We start from the raw sequence: 14,270 nt of genomic DNA, 5'->3' as shown, positions 1-14,270 counted from the left end.
AATTAAAAATCTATTTTTTTCATCATTTTAGGCCAATTTGTATTCTGCTAAATATTTTTGGTATAAAAAAAAAAATCGCAATAAGCGCATTTTGTTTGGTTTGCGCAAAAGTTATTGTGTCTACAAACTAGAGGAAAGATTTATGTAATTTTTATTTATTTATTGATTTTTACTAGTAATGGCGGTGATCTGCGATTTTTAGCGGGACTGCGACATTGCGGCAGACAGATCAGACCCCTAACTGACATTTTTTACACTTTTGGGGAGACCAGTGACATTATTACAGTAATCAGTGCTAAAAATATGCACTGTTAGTGTACTGACACTGGCAGGGAAGGGGTTAACCTAGTGGGTGATCAAAGGGTTAAGTGTGAGCCTAGTGGAGTGTTTTCTAACTGTATGGGGGATGGGCTTGTGAAATGCCCGGCGGCAATCGCAGCCACCGGTCCCATGGATTGGCATCCCCACTACCTATTGAGGGCAAACGTACGCCGCTGGCGGCGCACGCTCGCCCCCGTGCACCATGCGCGCGACCGACATAGGGCTACGTCGTTACGTGCAGCCAAACCAGTCTGCTGCAGTAAAACTGGGGTGGGCAGGCGGGCGGCAAGTGGTTAAGAGTGGTATCTGGTGCAAGTGACGTGTCCTCTGGTAGCAAGGGGTCAGTGATCTGACTCCCTCCCCAGCGGTTAGCCTCCGTGGCAACCAAGGCTAAACCCATGTTACAGCAACCCTTAGCCTAGCCGTGTGGTAGGGGAAGAAAGAAGTTAACAAGCGCATGCATGAGGTCCGTGCTGTGTGCACAGCGGGACCCCATTCTGCCACTGGGAGTGAGGTGATAGAGGTACGTTGGACTGGTGGAGAGGGCATGGGCTCAGTGGAGTCTCTCCTAAATGCAAAATACATCATGGAAGGTGTGTAGTGACACGGGACCACACTTTTCAGAGAAACTCTGTCCTTTTATTACTGCACATAGTGACACGGCTCATCTCTAAGCCCCCGTGCACACCGAATCCGACTTTAAAATCATGCAGCTTCACTTGAAATCACACTTAAGGTGTGACTTGGCTGACATCTGCCTGACTTCATGCACAGATTTCTATGAGAGTCGCACCTTAACCACTAAAGGACAGAAAGGTTTTACCCCCTTAATGACCAGGCCATTTTTTGCGATATGGCAGTGCTTTAACTGACAATTGCGCTGTCGTGTGACTCTGTACCTAAATAAAATTGATTTTTTTTCCTTTTTTCCCACAAATAGAGCTTTCTTTTGGTGGTATTTGATCACCTCTGCAGTTTTTATTTTTTGCGCTATAAACAAAAAAAGACCGACAATTCTGGAAAAAAAAAAAATATTAATATTTATTTTCTGTAAAACATTCCCAATAAAAAAAAAATAAATTTTTTTCATCAATTTAGGCCAATTTGTATTCTGCTACATATTTTTGGTAAAACAAAATCCCAATAGGTGCATGTTGATTGGTTTGCGCAAAAGTTATCACATCTACAAACTAGAGGAAAGATTTATGTCATTTTTAATTACAGTATTTTTTTTTTTTTTACTAGTAATGGTGGCAATTAGCGATTTTAGCGGGACTGCGACATTGCGGCGGACAGATCAGACCCCTAACTGACACTTTTGACACTTTTGGCCAGTGACATTACTACAGTAATCAGTGCTAAAAATATGAACTGTTACTGTACTAATGACACTGGCAGGGAAGGGGTTAACACCAGGGGCGATCAGAGGGTTAAATGTGTGCCTAGGGGGTGCTTTCTAACTGTGTGGGGGGTGGGCTTGCTGGATGAACACAGAGACCTGTGTTCCTAAATAGGAGGAACGTAGGATCCCTTTGCTCATCACTGACAGAACAGCAGTGTGCCCAATGTACATCGGCAGACCACCATTCTGTCTCTATGGGGAGCGATCATGGGTGCTCAGTGGACATGGCGTCCACCGGACCCGCTGATTGGCTCCACCTCTAGCTAATCGGCGCGTGTGCTCACCACCACTAACTGCTACACTAAACAGCGTACAGTTACGTCGTTTCACATAACAGTAAAACTTCGGCGGCTGGTCAGCTAGTCGCAAAAAAAAATAGTGCAGGAACCTTTTTTTCAAATCCATGAGGCACTGCAAAGTTGGCACTGTATGGATTTGAAAGTTCCATTGCTGACGATAGGGTGCGACTTATCACGTCGCACCGGTGTGAACGGGGGCTAAGTCAAGGAACTGCCCTAACGTTTGATCCTCACTTGATCTCAGTCCCCGCCTGGTCCCGGGCATTGATGAACGCGTTCACAGCGAGAGGTGTTTCGTGCATTCCTGTGCAGGCAAAACACAATATTCCCCATACACACCTTCAAGAAACCGGCTATTCAGTAGTGCTGGATGATGCAATGACTGAAGGCTGGAAACCATGGATGATCAAAGTGAAGAAATGTCATCAGCACCAAGGATTCCTCGAAAGGTTCCAAAGCTTTATTTCCATGGTCACTTTCCTGAATAAGGGGCGCTGCGTGGCTCTGAAACTTTGCTGTATGTTTATTATGTGACCATGGAAATAAAGCTTAGGACCTTTTTGAGGAATCCTTGGTGCGCTGATTTCTTCTCTGTGCAGGCAGTCCCATTGATGTCAGATTGGGCATCATTGGGACTGCCTGCACAGGGATGCATTGAAGACCTGGGCATCCCTGTACAGGTAGACACGGCCTCGCACGGGCATATGTATTGACACACCCTGTGTGAATGAGGCCTAACTAAATTATATTTAGCTTGCTAGTCACTGCCTGGGGTGCTTGTCACAAGATGACAACACAGAAGCACAACTGGATGATAGGTTGTCACCTTATATCAGGAAATGCCCAAGCAAAAACTCTCATGGCGGGATCAGCAGGTATTCTTTTAAAGGATAAGTTCACCTTTTCATAAATAATTAAAGGGTGAGCTAACTCTAAAACTCCTGGCCACCCTCCAGACCCCAACTGCACATGTTGGCAGTGATGCCCTGGGCTACTGGTGTAGTGGTTTGTATGCTGTACACCACAGTACACAGCTGTGGAGTGATTATCCATCATAATGCTTGCAATGGCAGGCACTCATTGGTCAACACAGCCACATCTGAGAATCCCAGAGGGACGGCCAGGTTTTTGATGATAGTTTTCATCTTAGTTTTCATTTTTTGTAAAAAGGTGAACTTACCCTTTAAAAGCAAATTACGTTAAAGTGATTGTAAAGTCTTGTTTTTTTTTTTTAATATATATATATATATATAAAAAAAACAAACATGTTATGTGCAGTTGGTTTTGCACAGGACAGCCCAGATTCTCCTCTTCTCGGGTCCTTGGCTGGAGCCCCGCCCCCTCTCTTTCCTGATTGGCTAACTGAGTTTGATTGACAACAGCGGGAGCCAATGGTGCCGCTGCTGTGTCTCAGCCAATCAGGAGAGAGATTTCTGGCTGTGGCAGGGCTCAGGTAAGTATTAGGGGGCTGAGGGGGGGCTGCTGCACACAAAAAGCTTTTTATCTTAAAGTGGTTGTTAATTCACTAAGTAAATTACATGCAGTCCCCTCTGTTAGAACATGTCCTATGCTCCAGTGTCTGTGCTTTGTAAAAAATGTGCCCATTTTTTACCTTATTTCACAGCGCTGCTCGGCACTGACGTGACTCCTCGCTGCTCCCTTTACCGATATGACAGCTACAGTGGGAGGGGCTGAGAATCCCCGGCTGACATCAGCAGGGGAGGATGGGAGGAGAAAGGAGAGACGTCAGCCGGGGAGGAGGGGACGAGAGAGCAGAGATTCAGAAGGAGTAACGTGAGCGCCGAGTGGTGCTATGAAATCAAGTAGCAATGGGCTTAACCACTTAAGGATTTGGCTGCTCAAAGAATAGGGCCTATTTTGCGATTCGGCACTGCGTGAATTTAACGGACAATTGCGCGGTCGTGCGATGCTGTACCCAAATGAAATTGATGTCCTTTTTTTCCCACAAACAGAGCTTTCTTTTGGTGGTATTTGATCACCTGTGCGATTTTTACTTTTCGCGCTATAAACAAAAAATAGCGACAATTTTGAAAAAATAACAATATCTTTCACATTTTTTTATATTAAATTCCCCCCCCCCCCCCCCCCAATGTAAAAATCTAAATTTTTTAACATTTTAGGCCAATTTGTTTTCTGCTACATATTTTGGTTAAAAAAAAAACACAATAAGCATATTTTGATTGGTTTGCGCAAAAGTTATTGCGTTTACTAACTACGGGAAAGATTTATGTCATTTTTTATTGCTTTTTTTGTTTTTTTTACTAGTAATGGCGGCGATCTGCGATTTTTTTGCGGGACTGTGACATTTCAGGGGACAGATCGGACCCCTAACTGACATTTTTGACACTTTTGAGGGGACCAGTGACATTACTACAGTAATCAGTGCTATAAATATGCACTGTTACTGTAATAATGACACTGGCAGGGAAGGGGTTAACACTGTCTGTGATCAAGGGGTTAAATGTATGCCTCATGCTTACTGACGTGTGTGGGGGGAGGGGGTTCTGTGACACAGACAGAGATCGCAGGTTCAGCTATGCTGAATCCTGTGATCTCTCCCTGTCTGTCACAAAGAAGATCCGCCTGCTTTGTTTACACAGGCTGGCGGATCTTCTCACACTTCACACACGCAATCGCCCCCTCTCTTCCTCCAGTTCGACTCCTGCTGTATCACGTGCCGCTGACACCACTAGGAGTCCAGCGACGTAGGTCTACGTTGCTGGACCTAGAGGAGCCGCTGTGCTGCAGTAGAAGCATAGTGAGCGGTCGGCAAGTGGTTAAAAAGCAACTGCTGTGGCATGCCACTCCTATTTTTAATTTATTTTCTCCCACAGGCTAAATTATTCATATGTTAAACTCTGTTATCAAAGTACTAGCATGGAAAACAGAACTTGTTGGTGTCAGTGCATTGTGGTATAATGTGAATTATTTACTACTTGTACAAAATGATTTAAGGCAAACCATTATTTCCATTGATTAACATTTATTACAATATAATGAAAACAGATGGTCCTGCCAAATGTTGTGGAAGGGGTTTCTTCTGGAGTATGTAAGTGACATCCTGTTACTATACCAAAGCTAGATAAACATGATGGTCTGATTGTTGGGTAAACATGCATCTGATTGTGTGTGATAACTGAAATGTGTAGATAGGCAATAAAATTCTTGGCTCATGTGGACGAAAAAAATTCTGAATGTGTTTTGGAGAAAAGGGTGTGTATGATCCCTGCGCTATCTGAGGTGACAAGAGAATCCCTGCTGCAGCTCCACTGGGACTGATACTAAAACAGTAAAGAGTATTGTTGTGGAAGTAGTGGTGCGCTTCAGGGGTTAACTCTTATAGATCTCTATTTAAGTTGATAAGCAAATTGTGTGCAAATTTTGATCTAAAGTGCTCGGTATAGTAAATGTGTGAATATTTCTGTATTCCAAAGAATGTTGATAAAGGTGCAGGTGCGTGGTGCTAATCAAAGCAATATGTGTATCAATAGATAAATAAATATTGAATAAAATATCAAAATACTTCTTCTTTGCACATAAAAACGAATCAATAATATAATATAAAATACAGTGTTCATTTTACAATCCAGTTCATAGAGGTAAATAAAATAAATGTGCTCTAATAAAGTGCTGCATGCTGGTTATAATAATTTTATTATATAATAATTTTATTATAACCAGCATGCAGCACTTTATTAGAGCACATTTATTTTATTTACCTCTATGAACTGGATTGTAAATGAACACTGTATTTTATATTATATTATATTATTGATACGTTTTTATGTGCAAAGAAGAAGTATTTTGATATTTTATTCAATATTTATTTATCTATTGATACACATATTGCTTTGATTAGCACCACGCACCTGCACCTTTATCAACATTCTTTGGAATACAGAAATATTCACACATTTACTATACCGAGCACTTTAGATCAAAATTTGCACACAATTTGCTTATCAACTTAAATAGAGATCTATAAGAGTTAACCCCTGAAGCGCACCACTACTTCCACAACAATAGTGTTTTGGAGAAATATGCAAGGGAGTTCTCTCTTGCTGGAATACATGACCAACAAATGTTTGGGACAGCTTCCTAGCTGTGTGGGAATCTACTAAATAATGAATGGTACCAGGAGCTACCAGGGTGGTGTCTGGTGATTGTATTTTAGTGTAGCATGGAGTGAGTGTCTGAGACTTGGCACTGGGTGGTTGCTTGTGTTGGCTGTCCTAGCTCGGTGTAGGTGAGGATTCAGCTCTAGAGGAAAATAGGATCTACGTATGACTTCCTTGGCATCATCCAAGGTTAAACATTTGTAACATTGTCACTTTCAAGATTTGGGTAATCACTTGCAAGATAAAAGCTTCATCCCACAGGCTTCGAATGTCTTGTTAAGCCCTTGCAAGATACAAGGTTCATCCTACATGCTCTGGAGTTTTGGGTAGATCTTTGCAAGAAGCGAGGTTCATCCTGCATGTTCTGGAGGTTCATCCTGCATGTTCTGGAGGTTTGGGTAGGGCTTTGCTAGAAGCAAGGTTCATCCACATGTGCTGGAGGTTTGGGTAGGTCTTTGCAAGATCTAAGGTTCATCCCACATGTTTTGGAGGTTTGGGTAGGTCTTTGCAAGAAGCAAAGTTCATCCCACATGCTCTATTGGTTTGCTTCTTTGCAAGAGGCGAAGTTCATCCTGCATGTTCTGGAGGTCTGGATAGGTTTTTACAATATGCAAGGTTCATCCCACATGCTATATTGTTTTGGGTATGTCTTTGCAGAAAACGAGGTTCATCTCAAATGATCTGAAGGTCAGAATAAGTTCCACTGTTTTGTAGCTCAATATGCAATATGTAACAACCCTGCTTCAATGTAATTCTATATTTTCTTCTGTATTTTCTTCTTTATAAACTCAATAAATATTACTGAATAAAAAAAAAAAATGTACGCAAATGTACGTACCCAAATGTACGTCTTTGGGTACGTCTTTGCAGGAAACGGGCTCCATCCCGATTCCCACATGTTCTGGGGATTTACAAAGGGTAAGTACGTTTAGATAACTTTGCCAAACCGAATATAAAACACACCCATTGTTGTGAGCGACAATGAGTGGACACAACAACTGTCAGCAGCTGTTCCATTAAAACAGTGAGGACTGAAAGGCCTTGTGAATACCCTTAATCAGGTTTTACAAACAGCCAGACCTGACAGACAAAATCCTCTGTTGCTTCCTGTGAGTTAGGAAACATCTTAGGACTGTATTGGAGCCAATTGAACTGTGTTCTGTGAAAAGTTCCAATTTGTGAAGCTCAGCCAATGTTGGGCCCCTCCAATACACTTATTTATTTTTCTTTATAGGAGACCGGGATGCTAAAGTCATTGTACTACATTGCCTTTGTTTTCCACCTGTTCTGTCTGATAATGTTCTATGTTACTAGAGTTCAGTAAGCGTCAGCAAATTAGTGTTCTTTTTCCAGTGGATGTGTCCAACATCACCCGGTGAATCTCTTACATTACAGATAAATGTGTTGGAAGATCTTGCGCTCATTGAAAGATCAATTCCTTTTCTCTACGGAAATTACATTACATGGTAAATCAGATTAAACAAAGCACATTTGTTGATCTCAACCAATGAAAAAGGCCTTCAGGGGGAAAGAGAAAACCTTATACACTATATTGTCAAAAGTATTGGGACACCTGCTTTTACACGCACATGAACTTTGATGGCATCCCAGTTTTAGTCTGTAGAGTTCAATATTGAGTTGATGTGCAGTCATGTTGGGACAGGAAGGAGCCATCCCCAAACTGTTCCCACAAAGTTGGGAGCATGAAATTTCCAAAATGTCTTGGTATGCTGACTCCTTTAGAGTTCCCTTCTCTGGAACTAAGAGGCCAAGCCCAACCCCGGAAAAAAAAACCCACACCATAACCCCCCTCCACCAAATAATTTGGACCAGTGCACAAAGCAAGGTCCATAAAGACATAGATGGCCAAGTTTGAGGTGGAGGACAGCCTTCCCAGATGAGTTGAATCAGTTATAGCTGCAAAGGGATGGGCCAACTCAATATTCATCCCTACGGATCAAGACTGAGATGCCATTAAAGTTCATGTGCGTGTAAAAGCAGGTGTCCCAATATTTTTGACAATATAGTGTATGTCCAATTGTCTATAGCAGGGAAAATTACTTCTGGATTTCCAAAAGCAATGGATCTGTACTGAACAATGAATGGCACCAAGAGCTACTGGCAGGGAGTCTGGTCATTGGGTTTTAGCATTAATGTTTCGTAGCATGGAGTGAGTCTGAGACTTGGCACTAGGTGGTTGGCTGCTTGTGTTGGCTGCCCTGGCTCTGTGTAGGAAAGGATTCAGCTTCAGAGGAAAAAATAATCTACTGTAAGTATGACTTCCTTGGCATCATCTAAGGGGACAATTTGTAACGTTGTCACTTTCAAGATTTCGGTAATCACTTGCAAGATGAAAGGTCCATCCCACAGACTTTGGACACATTTTTAAGCCCTTGCAAGATGCAAGGTTCATCCTGCAGGTTCTGGAGGTTTGGATAGGTCTTTGATAGAAGCAAGTTTTATCCTGCATATTCTAGAGGTTTGGGTAGGTATTTGCTAGAAGTGAGGTTCATCGCACATGTTCTGGAAATTTGGGTAGGTCTTTGAAATATGCAAGGATCATCCTGCATGTTCTGGAGGTTTGAGTAGGTCTTTGCAAGAAGTGCAGTTCATCCTGCATGTTCTGGAGGTTTGGGTAGGTGTTTGGTACAAGTGAGGGTCATCCTGCATGTTTTGGAGATTTGGGTAGGTCTGTGCAATATGCAAGGTTCATCCCACTTGCTCTGGAGATTTGCGTAGGTCTTTGCAAGAAGTGAAGTTCATTCTGCATGTTCTGGAGGTTTGGGTAGGTGTTTGGTACAAGCGAGGTTCATCCTGCATGTTTTGGAGATTTGGATATGTCTTTGCAATATGCAAGGTTCATTCCACTTGCTCTGGAGATTTGGGTAGGTCTTTGCAAGAAGTGAAGTTCATCCTGCATGTTCTGGAGGTTTGGGTAGGTGTTTGCTAGAGCTGAGGTTAATCCTGCATGTTCTGGAGATTTGGGTAGGTCCGTGCAATATGGAAGGCTCATTACACATGCTCTGGGGGTTTGGGTAAGTTTTTGCAAGAAGCGAGGTTCATCTGCGTGTTCTGGAGGTTTTGTTAGGTCTTTGCAAAAAGCGAAGTTCATTCTGCATGTTCTGGAGGTTTGGGTAGGTCTTTACTAGAAGTGAGGTTCATCCCGCATGTTCTGGAGATTTAGGTAGGTATTTGAAAATTGCAAGGTCACATACATACTCTAATGCACAGGTGTCAAACACAAGGCCTGCGGGTCGAATGCGCCCCCCAGGCAATTTCATGTGGCCCTCGCACCTCTCCTGCAGCTGCATCACCCCCCCTGTCTCTGCCCCATAATGTCAAACACACCTATTGTTGTAAATGGTGGAAACAATGAGTGGACAGCAGCTGTTCCATTTAAACAGTGAAGACTGATAGGCCTTGTGAATACCTTTATTTGGGTTTTGCAAACAGCCAGACCTGACAGACAAGATCCTCTGTTGCTTCCTGTGAGTTAGGAAGGACTGTATTAGAGCTATTTGAACTGTGTTCTGTGAAAAGTCCTAATTTGTGAAGGAAGAGCAAAGGGTTCAAGGTAATTAAGATTCATGGCAGGATCATTCAAGGATTTGTCCAGGAAACTGTCCAGCCTTCCAGGTGTCTCAGCAAGTAGAGTTATTGCCAGACCCAGCAGAAGTCCCAGGTTCAAGTCTGGGTCCTCACAGTACTCCCCTCATCCCAGGATGTCTGCTGGATGTCTTAGGACCAGGTTTAAGTGAAAACCTCTGGTGGAATTCCCTTGTTAATCTAGGGGCATGAACAATTTCTTCAGGCTCCCAAGAATTTTCTTCTGGTCCATATCCTTCCCATTGAACCAGATATTGTAATTTGTTCCTAAAGATCCTGGGATCAAGAATTCTCTCCACCACAAATTCTTCTTCACCCTGTACCTCAACAAATGGATGAGGTAGAGGAATTCTTCCAGAAAAAGGATTTTTCCTAAATGGTTTGAGTAATATGTGAAAAACTGGGTGAATTCTCATACTGTGAGGAAGTTTTAAATGCAGTGGCAGATGGTGCTCCATCGGTGGGGAATGGGGGCAGACGGACATGGCCATGGACCCCCCCCCATCACTCCAGAATCCAGTCCACACCATATCCCCCAGCGCACCGGTTCACTTACCTTGTTCCTCCGGACTGACAGGCGGTGATGGCTTCCCCCTCAGTCTCCTTCATGTCTCCTCTCAGGGGCCATCTCCTCCCTCCTCCTCAGCCAATAGGATGCTTTCTCCTTTGGCCAATTGGGAAACAGGTCTCAGGACCCGCTTCCTAATTGGCCGGGAGGAGAATCAGTGTGGCAATAGCAAATATTAATTCGCTATTGTCACACAACTCTGCGCCCCGAGCCCACCCTTTTTTGAAGACTATTAGAGCCTCTGGCTCTAATCATGTGCTTCAAAAAAAAAATCCTCATTGGAATCCATGCATCCGGCACCCTGCATGTAGATTAGGGGGCCGGACGCATGGATGGGGGGGGGGGCGGCGCACCTGTGCCCCTAATGGACGGGCCGCCACTGTTTAAATGGAAAGTGACTGGGTTGATCTGAGCATAACTTTGGAAAGGTCCCACAAACTTTTGTCCCAACTTTGCAGATGGAACATGGACCTTCAAATTTTTGGTTGATAACCAAACATTGTCACCCACATGAAAGGTAGGAAGTGAGCTGCAATGTCTATCAGCAGGCTTCTTGTAACATTCCTAAACCTCCCTCAAAGTCTCAATCAATTTCTCCTGAATCTCAGGCAACATAGTTAATCTGTTGGTTACAGAAGGAATTGGAGTTGAGATGGGGAGATCAGGAATAAAAACGTCTTGATACCCATTGTTTAAGGAAAACAGGCTTTGAGAGGTTGAGCTATGTCTAGAATTGTTATAAAAAAATTCTGCCGTAGGAAAATAGTCCACCCAGTCACCCTGAAGATAACAAAACATTGAAGGTATTGTTCTAAAGTTTGATTGGTTCTCTCGGTCTGACCATTAGACTGAGGATGAAAAGCAGAAGACAGATTCATTGTACACCTAAATCTGAGCAAAAGCTTTTCCAAAACTTTGAAGTAAACTGTACTCCTCAATCTGACACAACGTCTTCAGGAATTCCATTGTAGTCTAAAAACTTCCTGAACCATCAACTCTGCAGTTTGTTCAGAAGAAGGTATCCCCTTAACCGGTATGAAGTGAGCCATCTTGGTGAGGCGGTCAATGACTACCAAGATAGTGGTCATTCCTTTTGAGGGGGTAAATCGACCACAAAGTCCATAGAAATTGACCCCCATGGTCTTGATGGGATAGGGAGTGGCTGGAGCAACCCCAAAGGAGAGGCTCAGGGTGTCTTGTTGCGTGCACAGGTCAGGCACAAGGCTACGTAACTTTTAACATCTTTTCTGTACCCAGGCCACCAAAAGGAACGTGATAAAGTTCCTCTATTTGAAAACTCAAAAATGTCCAGCAGGTTTTGAGTCATGAATCAACTGAGGACTTCAACCCAAGCAGATTCAGGTACATAAAGGCGATGTGTTTGAGTCCATAAGCCATTTTTGTACCCAAGGTTGATGTTCGTAGGAGGATTATTGGGGAGCGAGTCATTCTCGTACTCTTCTTTGAGGAGACTCAAGAATGCCTTTGAACTTGTCCCTAGGAAGTTCTTTTGAGGCAGGATTGTGCATTCAGGAGTTGTTTTCCTGGAAAGGCCCGATAACATCCGTGATAAGGCATGAGCCTTACCATTTCTTGATAGGAAAGCTGCGCTAATATGATCCAGTAGGTAATGTGCAAACACCATACTAAATAAGTTATAGGGATTAACAAAAATATTGTACCTATCTAACAAATAGCATCAAACACTCAGTGAGACACCAACATTAACTAATGTATAACATAAATAATCTAAGTGACCACTAGAAATCACAAAGAAATATAAAACAGCATTGTGAAAATAGTCCATAAATAATTATGGCATAAATAATAATATCATATGAAGTCCCAAAGTTGAATCCAAAAGGAAAAGTGAAGTGATAAACATGTGAAGCTTAATCTGCAATCACCCCAGTGATCCAATGACAGTGACACACTTATCTCCTTACCAGAACACTGGTAAAAAACAGCCTGTATGAACCTCCTCACAGCGCCACTTAGATAAGGAATCCTTCCTCCAGCAAGTAACCATGGATATGGCCAGGAGAGAGTGAACTAATCCTGATGTTTATTGAAGTAAACTCCAATGGTGCCATACAAGAAAAAGGGGCTCGATAGTGTAATAACATCAAGCATTTATTAAAATAAATATAAAATAAGACTCACATACATACACAGGAAATTTGTTCTGGATAAAAAAAGCTGGCCCTCTCTCATGTAGCCCGTCCTCTGGGCAGCGCGGTGACGTCAGCACGCCGTGCCCTACGCGCTCGTCTCAACAGACTTCTGATGGGGATAAATAATCTAGTGGTCACTTAGATTATTTATGTTATACATTAGTTAATGTTGGTGTCTCACTGAGTGTTTGATGCTATTTGTTATATAGGTACAATATTTTTGTCAATCACTATAACTTATTTAGTATGGTTTTTGCACATTACCTACTGGATCATATTAGCGCAACTTTCCTATCTATTTATTGTTGCTTGGTGTAGTCTCACTTATAGCTGCTGCTCTTCCCTTTCTTTCTTAGTTCCTATGCGTAGTTACACGATTTTTATTTGTTACCATTTCTTGACCCAGGTCGATACGAGATAATAAAATTAATTCTAGAAAAGAACAGCGACCAACATGCTTGTCTAGAAGACAATCTTTTGGCAGAACAAATGAACTCTAGATTTTTGTGATCAGTGAGAACAGTCACAGGATGCTTAGTACCTTCCACCAGATGCCTCCATTCAAAAAAGGCTTCCTTAATTGCCAGTAACTCTTTATTACCTATGTCGTAATTCCTCTCGGCTGAAGACATTAAACGAGAGAAGTAAGCACAAGGATGAAGCTGCATCTTTTCACCGCTTCATTGAGAAAGGATAGCTCCCACAGCAAAGTTAGAAGCATCCACTTCCACTACAAAAGGTAGCTCAGTATTGGGATGTACCAACACTGGTGCAGAAGTGAAAAGAGTCTTTAACTTAGCAAAAGCAGCCTGAGCATCAGGTGATCACACGAAGGGCACACCTTTCTTTGTTAGCTGTGTAATCAGAGCTATCACCTTAGAGAAATTTTTAATGAATTTCCTGTTAAAGTTAGCAAACTCGACGATTCATTGAACTTCCATAACGTTTCCAGGGACTGGCCAATCTACTACTGCTTTAACCACTTGCCTTCTGTGCACTTAAACCCCCTTCCCATCCAGACCAATTTTTAGCTTTCAGCGCTCTCACACTTTGAATGACAATTGCGCGGTCATGCTACACTGTACCCATATGAAATTTTTATAATTTTTTTCACACAAATAGAGCTTTCTTTTGGTGGTATTTAATCACCTCTGGGGTTTTTATTTTTTACAAAAAAAAAAGAAAAATACAGAAAATTTTGAAAAAAAAAAAGGTTTTCTTATTTTCTGCGAGTAGATTTTGAAAATAAATACATTTTTCTCCTTCACTGATGTGCGCTGATGAGATGGCACTGATGGGCACTGATAGGCTGCACTGATGGGCACTGATGAGGTGGCACTTATGGACACTGATGAGGAGGTACTAATATGCCGCACTGATGAGCACTGATAGGCGGCACTGATAGGCGGCACTGATAGGTGGCACTGATGAGCACTGATAGGCGGCACTGATGAGCACTGATAGGCGGCACTGCTGGGCACTGAGAGGTGGCACTGCTGGGCACTGAAAGGTGGCACTGAGAGGTGGCACTGCTGGGCACTGAGAGGTGGCACTGACGGGCGGCACTGATGGGCACTGATAGGCGGCACTGATGGGCACTGGCGGATGGCACTGATGGACACTGACGGGTGGCACTGATGAGCACTGATGGGTTGCACTGATGAGCACTGATGGGCAGCACCATCAGTGCCCACACTCAGTGCCCATAGTGCTGCCAGTCAGTGCTCATCAGTGCCTAGATGTGCAGGCACTGATGGGCAC

This window comes from Pelophylax lessonae, assembly GCF_965119305.1.
Source record: "Pelophylax lessonae genome assembly, chromosome: 4".
Classification (NCBI taxonomy): domain Eukaryota; kingdom Metazoa; phylum Chordata; class Amphibia; order Anura; family Ranidae; genus Pelophylax; species Pelophylax lessonae.
This window is presented reverse-complemented; position numbering follows the sequence as displayed.